The sequence below is a fragment of the Lithobates pipiens genome, unplaced genomic scaffold (assembly GCF_037356315.1).
Source record: "Lithobates pipiens isolate NorthernLeopardFrog02 unplaced genomic scaffold, aLitPip1_a1.2 Scaffold_18, whole genome shotgun sequence".
NCBI lineage: Eukaryota > Metazoa > Chordata > Amphibia > Anura > Ranidae > Lithobates > Lithobates pipiens.
In genome coordinates this window covers 251,285,349-251,311,074 of record NW_027507758.1, presented here as the reverse complement: position 1 = coordinate 251,311,074, position 25,726 = coordinate 251,285,349, and the positions used below count along the sequence as shown (strand labels likewise).

The 25,726-nt window shown below is 45.6% G+C and overlaps 1 protein-coding gene across 1 annotated transcript in view; it reads left to right on the top strand.

Moving 5' to 3' along the window:
• The window catches only part of PEX7 (peroxisomal biogenesis factor 7), a 367,801-nt gene that overhangs the window by 46,251 nt on the left and 295,824 nt on the right, over positions 1 to 25,726 (top strand). The gene's annotated exons all lie outside the window — the stretch shown is intronic.

Genomic DNA, 25,726 nt, shown 5'->3' with positions numbered 1-25,726 from the left:
TGTATCCAATCACTTGCCCCGCATAGGATAGCACCCTTTTGAGGGCTCTTTGTAGGAGCCTTAAAGCGGAGGTCCACCCTAAAGTGGACCTTCCGCTCATTGGAATCCTCCCCCCCTCTGGCGCCACAATTGGCACCTTTCAGGGGGGAGGGGGGTGCAGGTACCTGTACAGTACAGGTATCTGCACCCACTTCCGGCGTAGATTCTGCAGAAGGCACGCCCCTTTCCGCAGAATCTACGCCCCTTTCCGAAAGTCCCCCGCTGCCTGCTGGGAAACACATGGATCCCAGAGACAGCGGGGACTATCCTTATTGCGCAGCGCGACTCACGCATGCGCAGTAGGGAACCGGGAAATGAAGCCGAAAGGCTCCACTTCCTGATTCCCATACCCAAGATGGCGGCGGCAGCACCCGAGAGACGATCGAGAGATCGGCTTCAGGTGCCGACATCGCGGGTGCGCTGAGCGGGTAAGTGTCACTATTTTAAAAGTCAGCAGCTGCAGTATTTGTAGCTGCTGGCTTTAAAAAAAAAAAAAAAACGCGGACTCCCGGCGGACTCCTGCTTTAAGGGTGCATTGAGACTAGTTCTCTAACACGCCAGAGGCATATTAGTTGTTGGGGTTATCTCTCTGATCAGTTACCCTTCCTCTTTCCCCCCTTTTTTTTCTCTTACTAACTCTCTCCTACTACTCCACCTTATTTACCCCTTTTTCCTCCCTCTCTTCTCCCCCCCTTTTTATTGTTTTTGCCTCTGGTCTCTGCTTGGGCCATGGGTTCACCGGAAACTCTTAGACTCATGTCTATTAACATTAAGGAACTTAACACCCCAGAGAAACGATCCATGGTGCTAGCCAACCTGAGACATATGAAAGCTCACATGCTTCCTTCAGGAGACTCATTTCCAAGCCGATAGAACACAAAGACTTCATGATCGCTGTTTCCCGGCAGCCTACCACGGATGCTCCTCTGAATTAAAGTCTAAAGGGGTCAGCATATTGATATGCTCCATGACTCCATGGACGCTGTGGGATCAGTGAAGTGACACTGAGGGGCGGGCCCTGTTTGTGAAGGGGACGTTGGGGAGCTCCCTGGTGACATTGATGAACTTTTACTTCCCCAACTCTGACCAGATCGGACTCTTAGAATGCACTCTGACAAAACTACAGGACTTTGCAGAAGGGGTGGTGATTCTGGGGGGCGACATGAACTTTACCATGGACCCCTCCTTAGACACATCCCGGAAAACCTCTCAGGTTTCCTATGCAGCAATTAAGCGTCTAAAGAAGAATTTTTATTTTTTTCATCTGGTGGACGTTTGGAGGGTTCTTAACCCGACCCAGAGAGATTATACATTCTACTTGCACCCTCATGATTCCTATACCAAAATTGATATTTTCATGCTGCCCCAATCTCTCCTGTCGAGGGCGAGATCCGCCTCTATAGGTTCTATCACTTTCTCGAACCACGCCCCGGTCTTTGTGGATATAGATATCCTATCCCCTGTGCCTAAACAATGGCAATGGAAACTTAATAAGTCATTGATCCAGCCTCCTGAGGTCATGGAAGAGGTCTCCAGGGAACTGAGGAGTTTTTTTCACCTCTAATGTGGATTTGGGCAGTGCCCCCCCTGATGGTCTGGGAGGCCCATAAATGCACCATTAGAGGTCTCCTGAGAAAGATTGCTACCGATCTCAAGAAGACGAGAGCCCGGCAAACCCTTGACCTTCTGGACAAAATCAGGGCCCTGAAGGCCACCCATAAACAATCCTTAGCCACTCGGGCGCTGATGGATCTCACTTCCCTGAGAAACCAACTGAGAACTCTGGCACTGGTCAGGGCTAAGGCCATTATTGCGAAATGTAAATGTACCTTTTTACGAACACGGTAACAAATGGGGTAAAATACTGACGAGGACTCTGAGAGCTCAACATGCACGGGCCTTTATCCCTAAATTGATGGGGGAAGGGAACTCTAAGGTGCACACCACAAAGGAAATAACAGAGCAGTTTCAAAAGTATTATACCTCATTGTACAACTTGCCGTGGAAATCCTCTGAAAGAGATAAGTCCCTGGAAAAGAGGCCATTCGGGACTATATTCAAAAGGCGGGCCTCCCCCAGTTAACTGATGAGGCTCTGATGGCTTTGGAGGAGCCTCTTACTGGGGAAGAGGTGTCGCGGGCCATAGCCCAAATGCAAAACAGCAAGGCTCTGGGTCCCGATGGATACTCGCTTCCCTACTACAAGACTTCCGCTGACCTTCTGATGCCACATTTTCTAGCAGCCTTTAACGACGCCGGAGAGAGAGTGATCCCCCAGAGGACACCCTACGGGCCTTTATTATAGTGATCCTCAAAGAGGGCAAAGACCCTCTACACTGCCAAAACTGCAGACCGATATCCCTCCTCATCGTGGACTTAAAGATTTTCACTAAGGTTCTCTCAATGCATTTGGCCGAGTGGATCCCATTACTTGTCCACTTGGACCGGGTTGGTTTTGTACCCTCAAAAGAGGTGAGGGAAAACACCACAAAGGCAATTAACCTTATTCATGCAGCCAAAACACAGGGAACTCCGATGCTGCTCCTATCAACCGACGCCAAAAAGGCATTTGATAGGATACATTGGCCCTTTCTGTTTGAGAGCCTTCGTCATATGGGTCTAGTGCAGCGAATGATGAATTGGATACTGGCTATTTACTCCAGATCCCCAGCTCAAGTGAAGGTGAAAGGCCAACTGTTCTCCTCTCTGGGGATAACCAACGGAATGAGGCAGGGCTTCCCCCTGTCACCATTGATATTTATCTTGACTCTTGAACCTTTCCTTCGTACAGTGAGAGACAACCCTAACATTTCGGGACTCCATCTTGGTGATAACTGTGTCTCCAAAAATAGCAGCTTTTGCTGATGACTTACTATTTTTCATAACCAACCCCCTGATATCTATACCACATCTGTTGACGGAACTGAAGAGGTATGGAGCGCTGTCCTTCTTCAAAGGCAACTACCAGAAATTGGAGGCGTTTAAACATCTCCATGCCACCTTCAGTGGACACTCTGCTGAGGGCAGATTTCCCCTTTAAATGGGCGAGATCATACATCAGATACCTGGGTATTAACCTGCCAAGTAAGATGGAGGGTATCTTTCCTCTCAACCCCCCCCCCCCCCCTGCTGACAGACATTAAAAAGGACCTTCAGACCTGGCAGAAGGGCATGTTTTCCTGGTTTGGATGCTGCAGTATTACAAAAATGAACATTATGCCTAGATTATTATACCACCTGCAGGCCCTTCCAGTTAGGTGAACCGAACGATAGTTACGTTCATCTGGGCTCAAAAACCCCCATGACTGGAACCATCCATTTTACGTCTACCAAAGCTGCGGGAGGAATGGCTCTCCTAGATGTGAATTTGTAGCACATGGCCTGTCATATGACGAGAATCATAGACTGCTGTCGACACAGGATGCTAAAGCAATGGGTCCAGGTGGAGCGGCTCCTTTCAGGAGCAGAGCTGGAAGGGTTACCTTGGTGTCAGAAGAATCTATCAAGCCGTGCTTTAAACCACCTCACCTGCATGCAGAGCTCAGCATACATTTAGTAGATAACTGTAACCAGGTAGGCAAATGTGTCTTATTGCAGTAGAGACTGCCTGCTCCAATTTTTTTTTAAATTGTAGGCTTTGTTCTGCATTAAGCCCTGATCACACAGGTGCGATTTGTCATCCCATTTGACAGTTTCAGATCGCATGACAAGTCGCACCCTATTGTTCACATTGGAAGCGGTCAAATTGGTGGCTCTGTAGGAGTCCCACCTATTTTGAAAGTAGTTCCTGGACTACTTTTTGCGAGTTCAGGTGCGACTTGCATAGATATCTGTGCATGAAGTCAAAGATGTCTTTCAAGTAGCACCTGAAGTAGCATTACTTTTGAAATTCACTTGAAGTAGCACAACTTCAATGTCGTGATCGGTGTGACCAAGGGCTAAGCGCAAATTCACACTGTTAAAATGGCAAATCACAGATTACGTGAAGTGTACAAAACTTACACGTCATACACTGCAATGTCGGGTAGCGGTATGCCAGTGCTCTGCGATAAAATTCAGCACATCTGCAATTTATATCAGCATTCTGTGTTGTAGTGTAAATGGGACACATAGGAAGCAATTGTTTCCTGTGTGTCCCTGCGGTGACAGACTTTTTACACAGTAGTAAAATGTCTGTCATCACACATACCGGTAGTTTGAATTTGCCCTAAGTGGTATTTGGGATCTTGCACAATGCAAAAAGAAAATATGGCAGCTAACAGTCCTTACTTGGCCTTAGATCCCTTTAGGAATTATCTATTTTTTTTCTCTGTTCCTGCTAGAGAACATAATTAGCATTTGAAATAATTGTGACTCTGTATTACATTAATACATTCGTCCAGGTATTCATATACTTTTTGTAAAGCAGTGCTATCTTACCTGTTGGCATATGAAGGATGAAAGTATTTTGTTTCCAGTGCTAAAGGCTACATTAATTACAGACAAGAGCGGCAGTCTAGAAAGTCTGGTCATTTTAATGAACATTGCTTTTTTTTGTTTTAGCCTTGTAGAATAGGCTTGAACTTTAGTTCAGCCATTTGCAATTGCCCTTCACAAAAAATGAATAGCTACATGTTGCAGCTCTGCAGAGAATACAGATGATAACACATCCTTTTAAGGCTGGAAGAAAGTGTTTTCTTTTTATGAAACTTCTTTTATGGAAATCTATCTCTGCAAAAGGAAGACATGAATTTTAATAGCCAAAGCAATCAGGGTAAGCAGCCTACAGGAATTTTTTTCTCTAACTCAGCTTTAGGTGCTTCTCTATTAACTTCTTTCTGATGTTTATGAATTAAGCAGCATTGTGTATTTTGTTGTTAAAGTGAAAGTAAGCCAACCATAAGGGTACTTTCACTCTGGGCGGGGGTCCGTTAGCGGTAACCTGCTGCAGCATGCATGTTTGCAGAGCTGAAAATGTGCTGCGGTTTCCAATGTGTAGGGTGGCCATAAACCATTAATGGCACCTCTGTACATCTGCTAAAGAGCCGCTCGTTTTGCCTGTTAACGTATGCGAATAGCATGTGTTCCCTGAGCTGCATATGTGTTAACCTAGCCTTAAGGTTTTAAATGAACCATTGTGGTAAGAATGAAAAAAACATTTTTATGCAATATTGCATATGAATAATGTCTGCTCCAGTAGGTAAAGCTTTTGTTTCCTTTCCATATATTTTCGAGAGACTGCTTAGCAGCCTGTTAGTTACAGAGCTCCAAAGCTCAAGCTGCAGCTTGCTCCCATAACATAATGACTCTTCCTAGTGATTCATTCATTATTGGACCGCTCAGTACAAAGTTCAAGTAAAACACTGCGTGAACGTGAAACTTCAGCATTTGAGAAAGTCGTTGGACATGCATGTCGAGGTTAATATGAGTGCAAAGATGCATCAACGTTTACTAAAGAACAGCTGTGTACAGCCACTCACTTAAATGGCAGGCTGTTTGTCACATGTGCTACTCCCTGGGTGCAGGAAAGCATTGCGAGATGTAATCTAGGCATAAAAAAACTGCCTGATATAGTCTTTGTGTATGAATGCTAACTGTCCAGGATCTTACCCCACCTAAAAAAGATATTTTATAGATAGGCAACTCCTATCCTCATATTGATTATTGGTTCCAAATTAATAACTACTGCAGTAGGGAACAGACACAAAACATACGCTCAGCATCTTTCCAAATACAGTGGGGATCGAAAGTTTGGGCACCCCAGGTAAAAATGTGTATTAATGTGCATAACGAAGCCAAGGAAAGATTGAAAAATCTCCAAATGGCATCAAATTACAGATTAGACATTCTTATAATATGTCAAAAAAGTTAGATTTTATTTCCATAATTTACACTTTCAAAATTACAGAAAACAAAAAAATGGCATCTGCAAAAATGTGGGCACCCTGCAGAATTTATAGCATGCACTGCCCCCTTTGCAAAGCTGAGACCTGCCAGTGTCCTGGATTGTTCTCAATCAATCATCATCTGGGAAGACCAGGTGATGTCAATCTCAAAGGTTTTAAATGGCCAGACTCATCTGACCTTGCCCGAACAATCAGCACCATGGGTTCTTCTAAGCAGTTGTCTAGAAAACTGAAACTGAAAATAGTTGACGCTCACATAGCTGGAGAAGGCTATAAGAAAATAGCAAAGCGTTTTCAGATGTCAATATCCTCTGTTCGGAATGTAATTAAGAAATAGCAGTCATCAGGAACAGTGGAAGTTAAAGCAAGATCTGGAAGACCAAGAAAAATATCAGACAGAACAGCTCGCAGGATTGTGAGAAAAGCAATTCAAAACCCACGTTTGACTGCACGATCCCTCCAGAAAGATCTGGCAGACACTGGAGTTGTGGTACACTATTCCACTATAAAGTGATACTTGTACTAATATGGTCTTCATGGAAGAGTCATCAGAAGAAAACCTCTTCTACGTCCTCACCACAAAAATCAGCGTTTGAACTTTGCAAATGAACATATAGACAAGCCTGAGGCATTTTGGAAACAAGTTCTGTGGACCGATGAGGTTAAAATAGAACTTTTTGGCCAGAATGAGCAAAGGTACGTTTGGAGAAGAAAGGGCACAGAATTTAATGAAAAGAACCTCTGTCCAACTGTTAAGCATGGGGGTGGATCAATCATGCTTTGGGGTTGTATTGCAACCAGTGGCACAGGGAACATTTCACGAGTAGAAGGAAAAGTGAATTCAATAAAATTTCAGCAAATTTTGGATGGTTACTTGATGCCATCTGTGAAAAAGCTGAAGTTAAAGAGAGGATGGCTTCTACAAATGGATAATGATCCTAAACACACCTCAAAATCCACAGGGGATTACAGCAAGAGGCGTAAACTGAAGATTTTGCCATGGCCTTCACAATTTCCTGACCAACATTATTGAAAATTTATGGATAGACCTTAAAAGAGCAGTGCGTGACAGACAGCCCAGAAATCTCAAAGAACTGGAACACTTTTGTAAGGAAGAATGGGCAAAGATACCTCAAACAAGAATTGAAAGACTCTTGGCTGGCTACAAAAAGCATTTACAAGCTGTGATACTTGCCAAAGGGGGCAGTACAAGATATTAACTCTGCAGGGTGCCCAAATTTTGCAGACGCCATTTTTTTGTTTTCTGTAATTTTGAAAGTGTAAATGATGGAAATAAAATCTAACTTTTTTTGACATATTATAAGAATGTCTAATCTGTAATTTGATGCCATTTGGAGATTTTTCCATCTTTCCTTGGCTTCGTTATGCACATTAATACACATTTTTACCTGGGGTGCCCAAACTTTCGATCCCCTCTTTAACTGTTCTCCTTTATTATGACGTATTTGAAGGTTTTTATGCACACGATTGCGTAGGTATCACTTTAATATTACAATTGTACGTTTATGGTAACAAAGGGTGTTACATAGGCAGGCTAATTCTAATCGGGACTCGGAAGAATGCAAAACATGTACTGAAAACATTTTTTGTGCCGTGTGCACAGTGAGGGCATTGTGCAATACATATAAAATATAATACAATTATATGCAGAACTTACAAATCTCCATTACAGTCCCCTCTCTTTTGATCAATATTTTGATCACTAACCATACCTGCTATCACCTTTAACCTGGAACCTCCACACACTTAGGTGGAGGTAGTCATGGCCAAAGAGGCAAAAACTCCATTGTGGAGAAAGTAATAGCTGAGCAGCTTTTTCATTACAAAATGACTTTTCATTGTGAAAAACAAATGATTGATAAGACATATTTACAGAGTACTGGCTGTACACTGCTGTGGCCAGAATGGCCTTCTGGCTTAATTGTTGGTATGCTGACTTATTAGCATATGTAAACACAGACAATTCTACATAAAATGGAAGAGGTACAAAAGACAAATATGAATTCAACATGGCTAAACGACTTTTCAAATATATACAGGGTTTGACAAATTTGCTTGGAATCTAGGAGCCAGCTAAAAAAGTTAGGAGCCAGGTCTGTAATGGCGATCCGGACCTGTCCCTGGCCTGACATGGAGATGAGTGAGGGGAAGATAGCCCCCCCCCCCCACCTGTCTCCAAGTCATTGCCCATAGCTCTTAGAGGGACATTTTATTTTTATTTTATTTTTTCAAATGACACATTTTTTTAAATTGCATTTTAGTGTAAATATGAGATCTGAGGTCTCTCTGACCCCAGATCTCATATTTAAAGAGGAAGTAAACCCTGATGAGTTTACTTCCTCTTTCATTCCCTGCAAAGGCAAAGCATAATGGACTACTATGCATCGCATAGTAGTCACTTACCTGACACAGGAGCCAGCGAAGTCACCACTGTCCCCTGTAGTCCGGCGCATCCATCTTCTCGGTGGGGTCTCGCTGCTCCGCCGCTGTAATTCGGCGAAGCCGCGATGACGTCACTCCCGCGCATGCGCACGGGAGCCGACACGCGCAGCATCTTCGTCGTTGATGGTGCCGCGCCCAGTGCGCCTACGCGCCGCTATCTACGGCGCATGCGCCGTAGACAGCGGTGCCTGTCTTTCGGCAAAAACCGTGTAGGTTTAGGAGATATTTCTTGGACCTACAGGTAAGCCTTAATCAAGGCTTATCTGTAGGTCAAAGTGTGTTGTAAGGGTTTACAACCACTTTAAGACGTCTTGTCATGCTTTTTTTCTATTACAAGGGATTTTTACATTCCTTGTAATAGGAAAAAAAGTGACACAATTTTTTTTTTTTTTAAAGAACAGTGAAAAAATAAAAAAAATAAAGAATATAAAATAATAATAATAAAAAAATTTAAACGCGGCCTGTCCCGCCAAACTTGCGTGCAGAAGCGAACGCATTTGTGAGTAGCGCCCGCATATGAAAGTGGTGTTCAAACCACACATGTGAGGTATCGCCGTGATCGGTAGAGCGAGAGCAATAATTCTAGCCCTAGACCTCCTCTGTAACTCAAAACATGCAACCTGTAGAATTTTTTTAAACATCACCAATGGAGATTTTAAAGGGTAAAAGTTTGTCGCCATTCCATGAGCAGGCGCAATTTTGAAGCGTGACATGTTGGGTATCCATTTATTCGGGGTAACGTTATTTTTCACAATTTAAAAAAAAAAAATTACATAATTTTTCCCCAAAAAAGTGCGCTTGTAAGTCCACTGCGCAGATACGGTGTGACAGACAGTATTGCAATGACCGCCATTTTATTCTCTAGGGTGTTAGAATAAAAAATATATATAATGTTTAGGGGTTCTAAATAAAGGGAAGGAGATGGGTTGGCAGTGAAAACAGACAGGGGAAGATCCATTAGCATTGCTGGTTGTCATACCAATGGCCACCACAAGAGGGCACCAGATTCCAGAAGGAAGCATAGGACCGCAGAAAACAGGCAGGGGAAGATCCATTAGCATTGCTGGTTGTCATACCAACGGCCACCACAAGAGGGCGTCAGATTCCAGAAGGAAGCATAGGACTGCAGAAGGCCTCAAAGCCGCGGCCTCAGTTACCGGCCGGCAGCGGCGCGGCCCGACGCGATCACACCGGGGGGGGGGGGGGTGCACAGAGACAGGATACCCCCAGCTGTGCTGCCCCAGGCGCCAGGTCACTAATTCTAGTTGCAAATGCGACCTAGCGCCCAGGTTTTGTCGAGCCCTGAATATATATATCCCTTACAATTAAAGTAATTGAATCAAAAAGTACCCTAGACTGTGATCGCAAGAGGGAAACAAATCAAACACAGAGATTTCTTTAATTTAGTCATATTTTGCAGTGTCTGGTGTGGATCCAGGTGACTTTCCCTTCAAGTTTTGCAAAACTGTACATTAAATAGATGTTGTATTGAGTCTCCAAACATTTCCTTATATATAAATGTCTCTTAACAATCCACAAGTCACCTGGCTTTAGTTTTAGATCCTTCCAAACTTTTAGGATCTGGAATTGGGGAGAAAACACATAAATTAGTTTGTCAAAAACCTTAAAAGATCAGCAATCTTCTCTGTGAGATCCGAATGGAGGACTTCAGCTGCTGAGACAAAATATAAGCAAGTGAGTAGCACACTCCCAAACCAAATTCCATAGGGAGAGAGTCCAACATCTCCTTAGGGACTTCATAAAATATAATAAAACATTCAGCCAAAAGTTTTCTAGTTTCTTACTTTTACACTTACTTTGTCTGCTACATTGCAGACAGTAGGGGGTGTAAAAAATAAAACCTCAAAACTTCTAATAAGGACTCTCCTATAAAAATTATTTCCTCTGTTACCCTCTGTACTTACAAACTACTTCTGATAGCACTTTTTACAGTGGCCTTTGCAGTAGCATTTGCCACTGGACATCCAGAAAACATGTCCATACAGACAAAATGCATACTCGTAAGATCCTGACTTGGGCATCAGGATATATATCTTTTTGTTATCTCTGGAAGGGATGTTCAGCTTTTGGTAACACCTTTGGTAACCAGTAAAACAAGAAGTGGTATGTTATAAAAACAACTGTGGTGAACCCTGGCTCTATCCCACGCTCATTTACTAAGGCAGCCATAACTGCTTGTGACTGATGACATGGTAAGCTGGAGGGAAAAGAGTGGCTGGCAGACATAAATGATCAAGTTTTCCAAAGTGTTGTTTTGTAAGAAGTTGTCCCCTGTGGACCACTTGTTTTTCTCGTTCTGGGTCCTTAAAGTTGCATAATTAATCTCAGCTATACTGGGCCAGAACTAGGGTGGAATCTGTGAGTTGCACAGACCCAGCAAGTGTCCGGGGCTGTAATGCATCCTTAGTCACCTGGTCTGCTTCCATGTGTGAGTTTTAATGTTAGTATGGCTACCTCAGCAAGAAACTGGAAGGCTGAAAACAGTATGGTATTGCTATGGTAGCCAAAAATTTGGTTAAAAACCAGACGTATACATTGTGTTAGCTCCAACTGCAGTGGATTGAAAAAAATGTACTTGTCACTTCAGTGTACATAGCATATCTGGCACCCGGGGGATATAATATTTTATAACCCCCTTCCCTCCCACAAAAATGATCCAGGGTCATAAAACAGCTTAAAAGCGCATAATTCACTAAAACTTGAGCCTACCCCTGCTATACACAGCACATACAGTATATACCACATTTATTTTCTAAAATGTACTTTTATGACTGTGCCTCAATGAGAATCTAACAGACATGTATAAACCTCAGCACACTCATTTAAAAAAATAAATAAAATTGTTCCATTACATATACTTATCGACACAGCCTATCTTAACCACTTCAGCCCCGGACCAATTGTCAGCCTAAGGACCAGAGGTCTTTTTACAATTTTGCACTGCACTGCTTTAACTGGTAATTGTGCGGTCATGCAATGTTGTACCCAAACGAAATTTGCGTCCTTTTCTTCCCACAAATAGAGTTTTCTTTTGATGGTATTTGATTGCCTCTGCGATATTTATTTTTTACGATATAAAAGGAAAAAGACTGAAATTTAAAAAAAATATATATATATTTTCTAATTTTTGTTATAAGAAAAATCGAATGAACTAAATTTTCGTCATACATTTAGGCCAAAATGTATTCAGCCACATGTCTTTAGTAAAAAAAAAAATGTCAATAAGCGTATATATTTATTTTTGTGCAAAAGTTATAGCGTCTACAAACATACATACATTTTCTGGAATTTACACAGCTTTTAATTTATGACTGCCTATCTCATTTCTTGAGGTGCTAAAATGGCAGGGAAGTACAACCCCCCCCCCCCAAAAGGGACCCATTTTGGAAAGTAGACACCCCAAGGAAATTGCTGAGGGGCATGTTGAGCCCATTGAATATTTTTTATTTTTTTGTCCCAAGTGATTAAATAATGACACAAAAAAAAAAAAAAGTTTACAAAAAGTTGTCACTAAATGATATATTGCTCACACATGCCATAGTTATATGTGGAATTGCACCCCAAAATATATTCTGCTGCTTCTCCTGAGTACGGGGATACCACATATATGGGACTTTTTGGGAGTCTAGCCGCGTACGGGACCCCGAAAACCAATCACTGCCTTCAGGATTTCTAAGGGTGCAAATTTTTGATTTCACTCCTCACTACCTATCACAGTTTCGAAAGCCATAAAATGCCAAAATAGCACAACCCCCCCCCCCCCCCAAATGACCCCATTTTCGAAAGTAGACACCCCAAGCTATTTACTGAGAGGCATGTTGAGTCCATAAAATATTTTATATTTTGCCACAAGTTGCAGGAATATTAAAATTTTTTTTTTTGCACAAAGTTGTCACTAAATGATATATTGCTCACACATGCTATGGGCATAAGTGAAATTACACCCCAAAATAAATTCTGCTGCTTCTCCCGAGTACGGAGATACCACATATTGGGGACTTTTTGGGAGCCTAGCCGCGTACGGGACCCCGAAAACCGCCTTCAGGATTTAAATATAAAACGCTTTAAAAAAAAAAAACTGTTAGCGATCGCAGGGATCAGGCCTGACTCTGCGAACGCGGCAGTTATGTATTTAGTGTTTTGTAAGTGACAGTGATCATTCGATATTGCACTTGGGTGGGCTGGGCGGAGGGGCAAAACGCAGGTGCTAGCAGGTATTTGGGCTGATCCCGCTAACAATGTGTTTTTTTGGAACCCTAAACTGCTGGGGACGCTAGTATAGATCTGATCAGATCAGATATTGATCTGTTCAGATACTATACCACTACGGGAGGTGTATGCTTTGCGCGTGGGTGTTAGCGGTACTGGCACTAACCTAGCACTGCCTGGAGAGACGCAGACCCTGACCCTAAAACCTAATTGATATCACCCACCGGGTGATCAGGGGGTTAAACCTTTATTGGGTAATAAATGGTGGGTGCCCTGATGCTATAAAAAGCAAACTAACTAACCAGAGTCACCCGTAACACTTATACGGTGATCACTGGTGAAAGGGTTAACTAGGGGCAATCAGGGGGTTAAAATCTTTATTAGGTAGTATATGGGGGTCCCTGACGCTATATAAAAACCTGACGGGGAACCTAAATAACTAACTGGCTAACCAGCGTCACCAGTGGCACTTATACGGTGATCGCTGGTGAAAGGGTTAACTCTAGGGGCAATCAGGGGGTTAAAATCTTTATTAGGTAGTATATGGGGGCACCTAACGCTATAAAAACCTGGCGGTGAACATAAAAAATAACTAGCTACCTAGCGGCACCAGTGACACTAATGCAGCGATCAGAAAAACTATTGCTTAGTGACACTGGCAAAAGGGGGTGAAAGGGTTAACTAGGGCCAATCAGAGGGTTAAAACCTTTATTGGGTAGTATATGGGGGTACCTAGCTCTATAAAAACGGGGGTGATCGGGGGGTGATTTGTGTGCCTATGTGTACCTACATGTCAGTGTAGTGTTGGTGCACTTACTTTCTCAGTTCTCCTCGCAGTCCAGTCAAAAAGACCGCCCAGAGGAGAATGACATCACTTCCTCCATGCCTGTGTTTACACTACACAGGCGGGGGAAACTTCTCATTCGCCAGGAGCGATCGAGAGGGGATGGGCAGAAACCAACGGCCATCCCCTCATCCCGGATCGCTCCTGAAGCGAAACGGACCGCCGCAGCCAGCGGGAGGGGGTCCGATCGGATCCCCCACCCGCTGGAAGTAAAGCACATACATGTACGTGCTTGTGCCTGTCGGTGCCATTGTGCCGACGTACATTGCCATGCGGCGGTCCTTAAGTGGTTAAACAGTAATTATTAAGGGCTCAGGAGCACATTAAGCAGCGAGTGCAGGGTTACAGTGTGCATACACAAATAGTGCAGGGGTTATGATTGCATTACTCAGAGTGCAGACCCCTATACAAAGTACAGGAAAATATTACCCCCTCTTCTCAGTAGCAATCTCCCCTAAGGCTCATATCCCCTACAGTACAGATCTCCCCTAACATTCCTAAATGTCCCTCCCAGCCTGCCCCCTCAGTACAGACCTTCTGAGTGCAGACTCAAACCCCCCCTCCCATCACCACTCGCTTTAGTACAGACTGACCCCCCAATCACAGACCCTTTAGTATAGACGGACCCCCACGAACAAACCATTCAAGATGGACCGCCTCCCCAGCACAGGACCCTCAAACAGACAGACACTCCTTTTAGCACAGACACCCCTTCCCCCAGTAAAGACCCTCCAGTACAGAAATACACCTGCCCCCAGCACACAGACTCCCTCAGTCAAGACCAACTTCTTCGTACAGACTCCCATCTTTAGCCCAGATGCAGTGACAGTTAAGAGTGGGGTTAAGTCATCCCTTCGGCTCTGTCATATAACCAAAGCTGAGCAAGAGCTTCCCCTTGGCTCTGAACTGCCACTGTCAGGGGAGCAGCTGGTGCCAACTCTTTTGGGTGACGACATTTGTTTTTGTTTGTTTTTATTTTTGTAAAAACAAATGTCAGGTGGCCACAGTACCTACAGAGAGTTGGCAGCTGGTGCAGACTGCATCCCCCTTAGTATGCCACCATGCCTCCTACTGTGAGCTGAAGTGTCTGGGAAGGGGATCCAGTCATAGAGGAGCCTTTCGTTGTACTTTAAAATTTACTGAGGAGCTCATAAGCATTACAAAGAGTAATATGTGTTAAAACACACATTGCAGGTGGCTTGGACATGGCCGAGTGAGGAAGCAGACCTCTTGAGCTCCTCACACACAGCAGCTTTATCAGCCCGATCCGGCGGATCCATACAGCCCACACAGATCACGTCCAGACACCGGAGGGCCTCCTCCAGAACACAGGCTACGGCAAAACGCTGCTACTGCTCCATTGGCTCCTATTTCGGCGGCGGAACACAGCCGCACGGCGAGCTGTCCAAAATGACGCCCGGGAAGGACAGGAGGACGGACGCTGCAGGGAAGGCCGCACTATATCCAGCACCTCAGTCGCAGCATGGAGGGTCTCCTATATAGACGCCACGATCAGTAAGCGATGCGGCTCCCCCTGAATCCCCTGGCTCATCGGCCTCACTAGGCCTGGGACCTGACTTAGCAGAGCTGGCAACAGACAGGGACTTAAGGCAGCACATTTGGTCTCTCCCCACTAGAGAGGACCTGGACCGCTTTGCCACCAGAGTGGAGAAGGCCTTTAAACAGGAGATTGAGCAGCTGAAGGCTGATACCACTCAGCTGGGCAAAAGGCTGGAGACCCTAGAACAGACTGTTGAGGAGACCTTGCCAGCTATAACACAGCTAGGAGACAAGTGTGCAGCCCAGGATGACCGTATAGAGGCTTTAATCTCAAAGTTGGACGATTATGAAAACCGCAGTCGCAGGTCCAATATTCGCATAAGGGGGTTGCCGGAGGCAACAGGCGCTAAAGACATTATCCCCACCTTACAAGGCATATTCACGGAGTTGCTGGGCCTCCCCCCTAATGAAAAAGTGGAGATTGACAGGGCACATAGGGCCCTCAGACCCCCTTCACAGGATGCAGATAACCCACGTGATGTCATATGCAAGCTCCATAGATATACAATCAAGGACCGAATTATGCAGCTTATGCGTAGGCGCCCCCATTTTGAATTTGATGGAGCCCCCTTGTTCTTCTATAAGGACTTGTCACGCCGCACACTGATGCAACGCAGGGCACTGCACCCTCTCCTGGAATCCTTGCGAGCAGCAGGCATCACCTATAGGTGGGGGTTCCCCTATAGCCTTCATGCAGACAAGGATGGCAAGTTTGCCACTCTACGCAATAAGCATGACCTCCCACGTTTTTTGTCACAACTGAAGCTGGGGCCTGTAGACTTTCCTGACTGGAGGCACTCCACCGGCCCTTTGATGTTACCAGCGCCTCAGCCCTGGCAGCAGGTCAGGAACTCCCGGGTACGCAAACGGACCTCCTCTGCCGCAGCGAGACGAGAGTCCCCTGCGAGGGACTGAAGAAGCACACAGCATCTTATTCTTGCAGGGACAGACCGGGGACGGACGTTGGGCAGCGCCCATTGATTGACTTACTAATTTTTCTTTAGCCACATGCGCTGGAAGTTTGCCCATAGTTGGCGCTAGATCTAACCAATGAACTGCTGCTGGACTTGGTCTGTTTCCGACCTTTGTTGGTCTTTTTGATCTGTTCAAGGTTTTGACATGATACCATGTTCCCGGACATTCAATGCTTTAGTTAGTGTGGGGAGCGGGAACTCCCTGGCTTTCCATGTCCGATCACGACTCCCAAGTAGGACCACACGAATTGGGTGAGAGCCCGGATATTGGCACCTTGCCTCACTTATGCTGCCCCCTGACTCAGAGAGGGCTGCATGAGTCAGACAAGCAGAACAGGGTATCACCGCGGACTGCCCCTGTGACCTCTGTGGTCCCCTATTGTATCTTCAATGATATAGTAATGTTTGTTTCTTTTCTCCCTCATTTCTCTGCTTTTTTCTCCCCCTTTTTCTTCCCTTCACCTCCTGTCCTCTCACCGGTCCTGGCAGGATGGGGAATTGACACCTGGACGGCACTCCCGCCTACAACATGGCTACAATTAAGGTAGTATCATATAACGTATGTGGCTTATGCTCCCCCAATAAGCGGAATAGACTTTGGTTGGAATTGAAAAGATTGGGGGCACAGGTGCTTTTTTTTACAAGAAACTCACTTCAGAGATTCCTCACCCCCTAAATTGCCCACACACCTTTTCCCGCAATGGTACCTTAGCTACTCCCCAAAACCAAAATCAAGGGGGCACGGCCATTGCCATACATAGGCACTGCCAGTTTCAACCCTTGGACCACAGAGTAGACCCTCAGGGATGGTATGTTTTTTTAAAACGCATCATTATGGGCCAAAAATACACTTTTGCCACATTATACGCTCCCAATACACAACAGCTTACATTTATTGACCAGGTCCTTTCCCAGCTGGCGGACTTCCGTGAGGGCAGACTGATCCTAGGGGGGGATTTTAATGTTAGCCCTGACCCCCTCCTGGACACTTCGACGAATAAATCAGCCCATTCTTATGCTTTCCTGCGACATTTTAGGAAGACTCTACAGGGACACACATTGGTAGACTGCTGGAGGGCTCTTCACGCCTCAGAGAAAGATTATAGTTTTTATTCCGGTGTTCACAAAGTATACACTAGAATTGATTTATTGCTGGTCGACCAAGACACCCTTTACCTGCTACCGGGGGCAACGATCGACCACATCACTATATCTGACCATGCCCCAGTGACACTCACCTTATCCCTAACTCAGGCCCTGGCCAGACCTCGGACCTGTAAGCTAAACGAAAACCTCTTAGACGACTTGGGGGTGGCAACAGGGGTACAGGAGACTCTGAAGCACTATTTTGCCGAAAATGCGGAGAGGTTGGCGAGGGCATGTTATGGGAAGACCATAAGGCAGTGGTCCGGGGCACTTTTATTGCCCTAGGAGCCAAGCTTAATGGGGAGAGGCAGGCGGACTTTCAGAGGGTTCTGCTGGCGTTGCGACGTGCGGAGCTCAGCCACAAACGGACGTCAGATCCGGATGAGCTCAGGCGTCTGACCAAGCTCAGACAGCTCTTTTCAAAATTGCTAGACCGTAAAATTAACCGTAAGCTACGCTATATGGCCCACGCATACTATGAACACGGCAATAAATGCGGCCGGCTACTGGCACGCGCCCTCAGGAAAAAAAAGGCTCCTAGCACATGTGCATAAGCTGCACTCTGCCTCAGGTGTACTGGCACAACACACCTCAAAAATTGCAGCAACGTTTCGTGACTACTATGAGTCCTTATACAGCCTGGACTCCGCCTCCTCTGCAGCCAAAATATTGCTTAAGCGGACTAGAATCTCCTCCTACCTCTCCTCAGTTGGGCTTCCCACCCTGACCTTAGAACAAGTCTCGGGTTTGGAACTCCCTATAACATCAACGGAATTATTGGCGACTGTCAAGTCCCTGCCTACTGGCAAAAGCCCGGGGCCAGATGGCCTTACCAGGGCATATTATCTAAAAAAATGGATACGTTGCAAGCACCCTTTTGTGCTCTCCTTAACTCCCTGGCGACCACTGGACACCTGCCCCAGGAGACTTCGTTAGCGCATATCACGGTGCTTCCTAAGGAGGGTAAGGACCCTACCAAACCGCAGAGCTATCGCCCAATCTCTCTCCTCAACACGGACCTTAAGATCTTCTCTAAGATTCTGGCTAATCGCTTAAAACATCTACTCCCTGACGTATATGCTGATCAGACTGGATTTATTGTTGGACGGGAGGCCAGGGACAACTCCAACAGGGCCATCCAGCTTATTCACTGGGCGCATACACGCGATCGGATGCCTCCTTATCTGATCCTGTCCACGGATGCGGAGAAGGCATTCGATCGCGTGGACTGGACCTTTCTTAAGTGGTCCCAGAGGGTCAGAACAAACCCAAATATCAGGGGGGTACAGGTAGGCTCCCTTGAACATAAACTCTCCGCTTATGCGGATGATATATTTTTCCATGTGGTTGACCCCCTTGTCTCATTGCTGAGCCTGATGGGGGAGCTGACTGAGTATGGAGAGGTCTCTAACTTTCGCATTAATTACACAAAATCGGAGATTCTGCCAATCACCATCCCTCAGCAATTGATGCCCTCCCTGAGAGACTCTTTTCCTTTCATTTGGTCCACATCTTCTATGACGTATTTGGGGATACAGCTTACGAACTGCCACGACTCTTTTATATGTGCACAATTACGCCTCCCTACTACAATGGCTCACACAAGACCTCCAGTCATGGGACAAGGCACTATTTACCTGGTTGGGCCGGACGAACATTTTAAAAATGACGGTATTACCTCGTATCCTATTTCTATTGCAAATGATACCGATCCACCAACCAAAGCGTTTTATTGCAGTCCTTCGCAGCCTTTTCATCAAATTTGTATGGGGGGGGGGGGGGGTAGGAGGCCTCGACTCGCCATGGGTACTTTACAGAGATCCAAGCTAAAAGGAGGCTTGGGCATACCTAATATCCCCCAATATTATCAAGCGATTGCTTTGCAACGCATTCTGAACTGGAAGTTCCACACATCTCTCAAGAGATGGGTCCCCCTTGAAAAAACAATGGCGGGTCGGGACTTGGCCTATGCACCCTGGGTCCCTGGGGGAAACTTTCGTAGCCAAATGCCACAGATTGACCCGGATTAGGACCACCCTGACAATGTTCGAAAGCATGTGGGCCTCTGAAGACCCACTACCTCATATGATCTCAGCATTGTATGGAATGCTCGAGGACTCGACGCCTAACCCCACGCCTCATTTTATCAGGGAATGGGAAAGGGACCTCCGGTCTACCTTCACGGACGATTAACTCTCCCACCTCTACCACCTAACACACACGAGCTCGGTGGACTCTAAAACCCAAGAAAACAGCTACAAAATGTTGACACGATGGTACAGGGTTCCAACTACACTGGCCAGGATCTTCCCCTCGGCCTCCGATAGGTGCTGGAGGGGATGTGGAGAGAGGGGTACGTTCCTCCATATTTGGTGGGAGTGCCCATTACTCCATCCATTTTGGGACATGGTCGGTATACACCTCAAGGAAGGCTTGGGTGTTGATATCCCGGCATTGCCTAAACATTTTTTGCTCCACTTCCCCCCCATGCCCCTGTCTCGCTACAAAAGAAGTGCTCTCCCCCACCTCCTCAATGCAGCGAAACGCCTTATACCCGTCCATTGGAAAAGCGCGCAGATTCTGAGCGAACAGGACTGGTTGGGGAAGGTGGGGGAGATCATGGAGGCAGAAGGCTGGCTTGCGACCTGCAGAGGCACCAGCAACAGATTTGATCTCACTTGGTCAGTATGGAAAGCACACGTACGTAATACAGCCACGATTCCCTCAAGCTTAGATTTCGCATTGCTTATATTAGCCGACCCCGCATTCGGAGGACTCGTCCAGGCGCGCCATCAGTCAACTACCACAGGATCCACCTGATGGTCGACCCATCTCGTAGATGGGCCGGGTGGGAGCTCGATCATATGCCTTTCTAACCTTCAACAACAACCCTCATCTTCTTTGTTTTCTTTACTTACCTGCTGTACTCCTACTCTTTATCTCTCTTCTCCCCTCTCCTTTCTGATGATGGAGAATCTATTTAAGTTTGTTTATAAAATTGTTGTACCCATGTGACACATAAGGGCTCTATTGTTTGGGCTGCCTGGTTGGTCTCTAGGTTACTGACCGTCCTAGGTACCCCGAATTTTGTTTCATGTGAATTTTTTTGGGGAGGAAAAAAGGGTACAAAAACAGTCCAATATGCCGCCTCCAATGAGTCAGAGCATAGGGACACCCCTTTTGCCACTGCTTGGTGAGGGATGCCTGCCCCAAGGGGATCGAATATCCGGGGCAGGCAGGGAGCCCTTCTACTCATGCAACATTTATTTCCGCTACTCCCCACTGCTATGATTGTTGTGATTACTTACACCCTGACTGTGTCACTTTCACCCTTTGATGACCCCCCCTCCTTCCCCCCTTCTCCCCCTCTCTGTGTCCCCACCCCCCGATCCCCCCCCTTTTTTTCTTTTGTTTCCTTGTTTTGTTTGGCTGTATTTGGCTATGTTGTAATGTTAGGGCTGCAACTAGAGATTATTTTCATAATGGATTATTTGGCTGATTATTGTTTCGATTAATTGGTTAATGATTTTAAAAGTGGGGTGTATAATTTTGTTAATATGTAAAGTTTATAAAAAGGCAAATTATTCTTAAAGTGGAGATCCACCCAAAAATTGAACTTTCGCTTTCAGGGAGGTGACCCCCTGACATACCACATTTGGCATGTCATTTTTTTTTGGGAGGGGGGTAGCCTCTTTTCAGAGGGTTCAAGCTCCCACTTCCGGCACACTGTGGCACCAGAAGGGAAATCACCTCTCCCCCCTCCCTCTCGACAATCATCTGGGACACGTCACAGGTCCCAGATGATTGGCCGACCGGTCACTGCGCTCTCGCATGCACAGTGGGTGCCCGGCTGTGAAGCCACAGCCGGGCGCTCACAGTTACAATGCACCACAAAGAGGAGGGGGAGATGAGAAGGGCTTCGTTCCCCTGCATTGCTGGACCCTGGGACAGGTAAGTATTAGGTTATTAAAAGTCAGCAGCTGCAATATTTATAGCTGCTGACTTAATTTATTTTTTATTTTTAGCAGAACTTCACTTTAAATATCTATATGCGGTGGTAAATATAAATAACCAACTATATGGTTAGAGAGCAAAATCTCTAATCCACTCTGAGAATAACAGACAGAAGAGATATACTGTGTGTGTATATATATATATATGTGTATATATATATATATATCAGAGAAGATATATACTGTATATACTATTAGACCCCTTTCACACCACACCGCTGATAGCGTGGCCGCCGGATTTGCGGCGCATTTCGGCCACTAGCGGGGCGCTTTTACCCCCCGCTAGCGGCCGCGAAAGGGTTAAAACCGCCGGCAATAAGCCGCAATAGCGGCGTTTTGCCGGCGGGATTATATCGCTGCCCCATTGAAATCAATGGGGAGCAGCGGTGGAGGAGCCGTAAACACACTGCTCCTTCACCGCTCCAAAGAAGCTGCTGGCAGGACTTTTTTCTGACGTCCTGCCAGCGCACCGCTGTAGTGTGAAAGCCCTTGGGGCTTTCACACTACAAACAATGGTGCAGCTTCTTTAGGGCGTTTTGCAGGCACTATTTCTAACGCTATAGCGCCTGCAAAACGCCCTGGTGTGAAAGGGGTCTTAGAGGTTAACATCAGACTCAGATATTTTTTTATTTAAAGAAAAATTTTTTGACAGTTTTGCAGATTTTCAAACGGAACTGTAATATATTATATGCTGGCCATACAAAAACAATGTTTTCCTTAAGAAAAAAAAAAAAAAAAAAAAAAAAAAAGCTACCAAGCGCCGTATCTCAGCGGTGCTATTTTTAAACGGCAAGCCTGCAACCACACTGACAAGGCTGCAAATGATTGACAAGGCTGCAATGCAAGGCTGCAAAAGACACTGACAAGGCTGCATTGATGGGCATTTAAATGTAAGTTTTTTTCCTTAAACTTCCCTCCTAAACTTGGGGTGCTTGTTATACGCCAATAAATATGGTAGTTGTTTCAGCCCTAAATATAAATACATTCTGCATACATTTTCTTTGATTTGCTTTACTGCTTACATGCCCAACATTTATGCACCCAGTTATACAGTTTACAATTATTACTTTTCTTTTAGTGTGGTTTTAAAGGCAGTTGTTTTAAATTTAAATAATAAATATGTTATACTTACCTGCTCTGTGCAATGGACGTGCTCTGTGGCTATCACACTTTTCACATATTTTTTTGTAAAACATTTTGAAAACCATTTATCATTTTCCTTCCACTTAACAATTATGTGCCACTTTGTGTTGGTCTATCACATAAAATACCAATAAAATACATTTACGTTTTTTTTTTAACATGACAAAATGTGGAAAATTTAAAGGGATCTATATTTGTTTTTTCAAGGCACTGTATAAAGGATGTGTATGCATATGGCTGTGGGGCAGGGAACACCATGACTGCAGATGATTGCCTAAGTACAGATGATTGGCTTAATACAGAGACTGCTTCCTGGCGGGTTCACTCACATGTGCTAGGATCCAAACGTACCCAAGCTCATCCCTAGTCACCAGAACAAATAGAATAGTGAATCTCCCTGGTGTTGTAGACACATATTACAATAAAATGCAACAGAGGATTTAACCCTTTCTGACTCTTTGAAAATAAAAGGTTTTGACTTTATTTAGGCTCACCTTTAGAAAGCTATGGCCCTTTAACCTCTTGGGACCCACGCTATAGCCGAATGACGGCTACAGCGCGGATCTCCTTTTCCGGGACTACGTCTATTGACGTAGTCCCGTGCACGAGCGGCCTGCGCGCCCCCTGAGAGGCGCGCGCGGCGCGCTCTGTGATCGGCGAGTCCATGAGACTCGCCTGATCACCGATCAGAGCAAGGGGTCGATCCCGACCCCTTATCACGTGATCAGCTGTCAGCCAATGACAGCTGATCATGTGATATAACGGAGCCGGTAATCGGCTATTATGAGGAGAAAAAAAAAAGCCGATCACCGGCGGCCGTGATCGGGACATCAGTCCCAATCACGGCCAGCCCTGCCAGTGCCCACCTGCCCCCTGCCAGTGCCCACCTGCCCCCTCATCAATAAAGATGATAAAAAAATAAGTGCCCCCGTCAGTTCCACCCAGCAGTGCCCACAGTGCCACCCAGCAGTGCCCACAATCTGCCTCAACAAAGGTGCTGCACCCCAGTGCCACATATCCGTGCCCATCAGTGTCATCTACCAGTGCCCAGCAGTGCCGCCCATCAGTGCCCAGCAGTGCCACCTATCAGAGCCACCTATCAGTGCCACCTATCAGTGCCCATCAGTCCCATCTATCAGTGGTACCTATCAGTGCCCCTTAGTGCCACCCATCTGTGCCACCCATCCGTGCCATCTTATCTGTGCCCATCTTTGCCCATCAGTGCCGCCTTATCTGTGCCCATCGGTGCCGCCTTATCTGTGCCTATTAGTGCCGCCTTAACTATGCCTATCAGTGCCCACCAGTGCAGCCTATCAGTGCCCACCAATGCAGCCTATCAGTGGCGCCTCATCAGCGCACTTCAATGAAGGAGAAAAATGACCTGTTTGCAAAATTTTATAACAAACTATTAAACATGATTTTTTTTTTTTTGCATCTTTTTTTGTTTGTTTAGCAAAAAATAAAACTCCGAGCTGTAATTAAATACCACCAAAAGAAAGCTCTATTTGTGGGGAAAAAAATGATAAAAATTTCATTTGCGTACAGTGTTGTATGCCCGCGCAATTGTCATTCAAAGTGCATCAGCGCTGAAAGCTGAAAATTGGTCTGGGACTGAGGGCGGTTTAAGTGCCCAGTAAGCAAGTGGTTAAAAACCTTTGCATATCTTTAGATGGAATTTCTTTGCACAGAAAGCTGTAAATTTAAAGGCCTAATTGTTTGTGATTCTTTACTTGATCTTGAATAAGCTTTTCACATATTTTTTTGTAAAACATTTTGAAAACCATTTATCATTTTCCTTCCACTTAACAATTATGTGCCACTTTGTGTTGGTCTATCACATAAAATACCAATAAAATACATTTACGTTTTTTTTTTAACATGACAAAATGTGGAAAATTTAAAGGGATCTATATTTGTTTTTTCAAGGCACTGTATAAAGGATGTGTATGCATATGGCTGTGGGGCAGGGAACACCATGACTGCAGATGATTGCCTAAGTACAGATGATTGGCTTAATACAGAGACTGCTTCCTGGCGGGTTCACTCACATGTGCTAGGATCCAAACGTACCCAAGCTCATCCCTAGTCACCAGAACAAATAGAATAGTGAATCTCCCTGGTGTTGTAGACACATATTACAATAAAATGCAACAGAGGATTTAACCCTTTCTGACTCTTTGAAAATAAAAGGTTTTGACTTTATTTAGGCTCACCTTTAGAAAGCTATGGCCCTTTAACCTCTTGGGACCCACGCTATAGCCGAATGACGGCTACAGCGCGGATCTCCTTTTCCGGGACTACGTCTATTGACGTAGTCCCGTGCACGAGCGGCCTGCGCGCCCCCTGAGAGGCGCGCGCGGCGCGCTCTGTGATCGGCGAGTCCATGAGACTCGCCTGATCACCGATCAGAGCAAGGGGTCGATCCCGACCCCTTATCACGTGATCAGCTGTCAGCCAATGACAGCTGATCATGTGATATAACGGAGCCGGTAATCGGCTATTATGAGGAGAAAAAAAAAAGCCGATCACCGGCGGCCGTGATCGGGACATCAGTCCCAATCACGGCCAGCCCTGCCAGTGCCCACCTGCCCCCTGCCAGTGCCCACCTGCCCCCTCATCAATAAAGATGATAAAAAAATAAGTGCCCCCGTCAGTGCCACCCAGCAGTGCCCACAGTGCCACCCAGCAGTGCCCACAATCTGCCTCAACAAAGGTGCTGCACCCCAGTGCCACATATCCGTGCCCATCAGTGTCATCTACCAGTGCCCAGCAGTGCCGCCCATCAGTGCCCAGCAGTGCCACCTATCAGAGCCACCTATCAGTGCCACCTATCAGTGCCCATCAGTCCCATCTATCAGTGGTACCTATCAGTGCCCCTTAGTGCCACCCATCTGTGCCACCCATCCGTGCCATCTTATCTGTGCCCATCTTTGCCCATCAGTGCCGCCTTATCTGTGCCCATCGGTGCCGCCTTATCTGTGCCTATTAGTGCCGCCTTAACTATGCCTATCAGTGCCCACCAGTGCAGCCTATCAGTGCCCACCAATGCAGCCTATCAGTGGCGCCTCATCAGCGCACTTCAATGAAGGAGAAAAATGACCTGTTTGCAAAATTTTATAACAAACTATTAAACATGATTTTTTTTTTTTTGCATCTTTTTTTGTTTGTTTAGCAAAAAATAAAACTCCGAGCTGTAATTAAATACCACCAAAAGAAAGCTCTATTTGTGGGGAAAAAAATGATAAAAATTTCATTTGCGTACAGTGTTGTATGCCCGCGCAATTGTCATTCAAAGTGCATCAGCGCTGAAAGCTGAAAATTGGTCTGGGACTGAGGGCGGTTTAAGTGCCCAGTAAGCAAGTGGTTAAAAACCTTTGCATATCTTTAGATGGAATTTCTTTGCACAGAAAGCTGTAAATTTAAAGGCCTA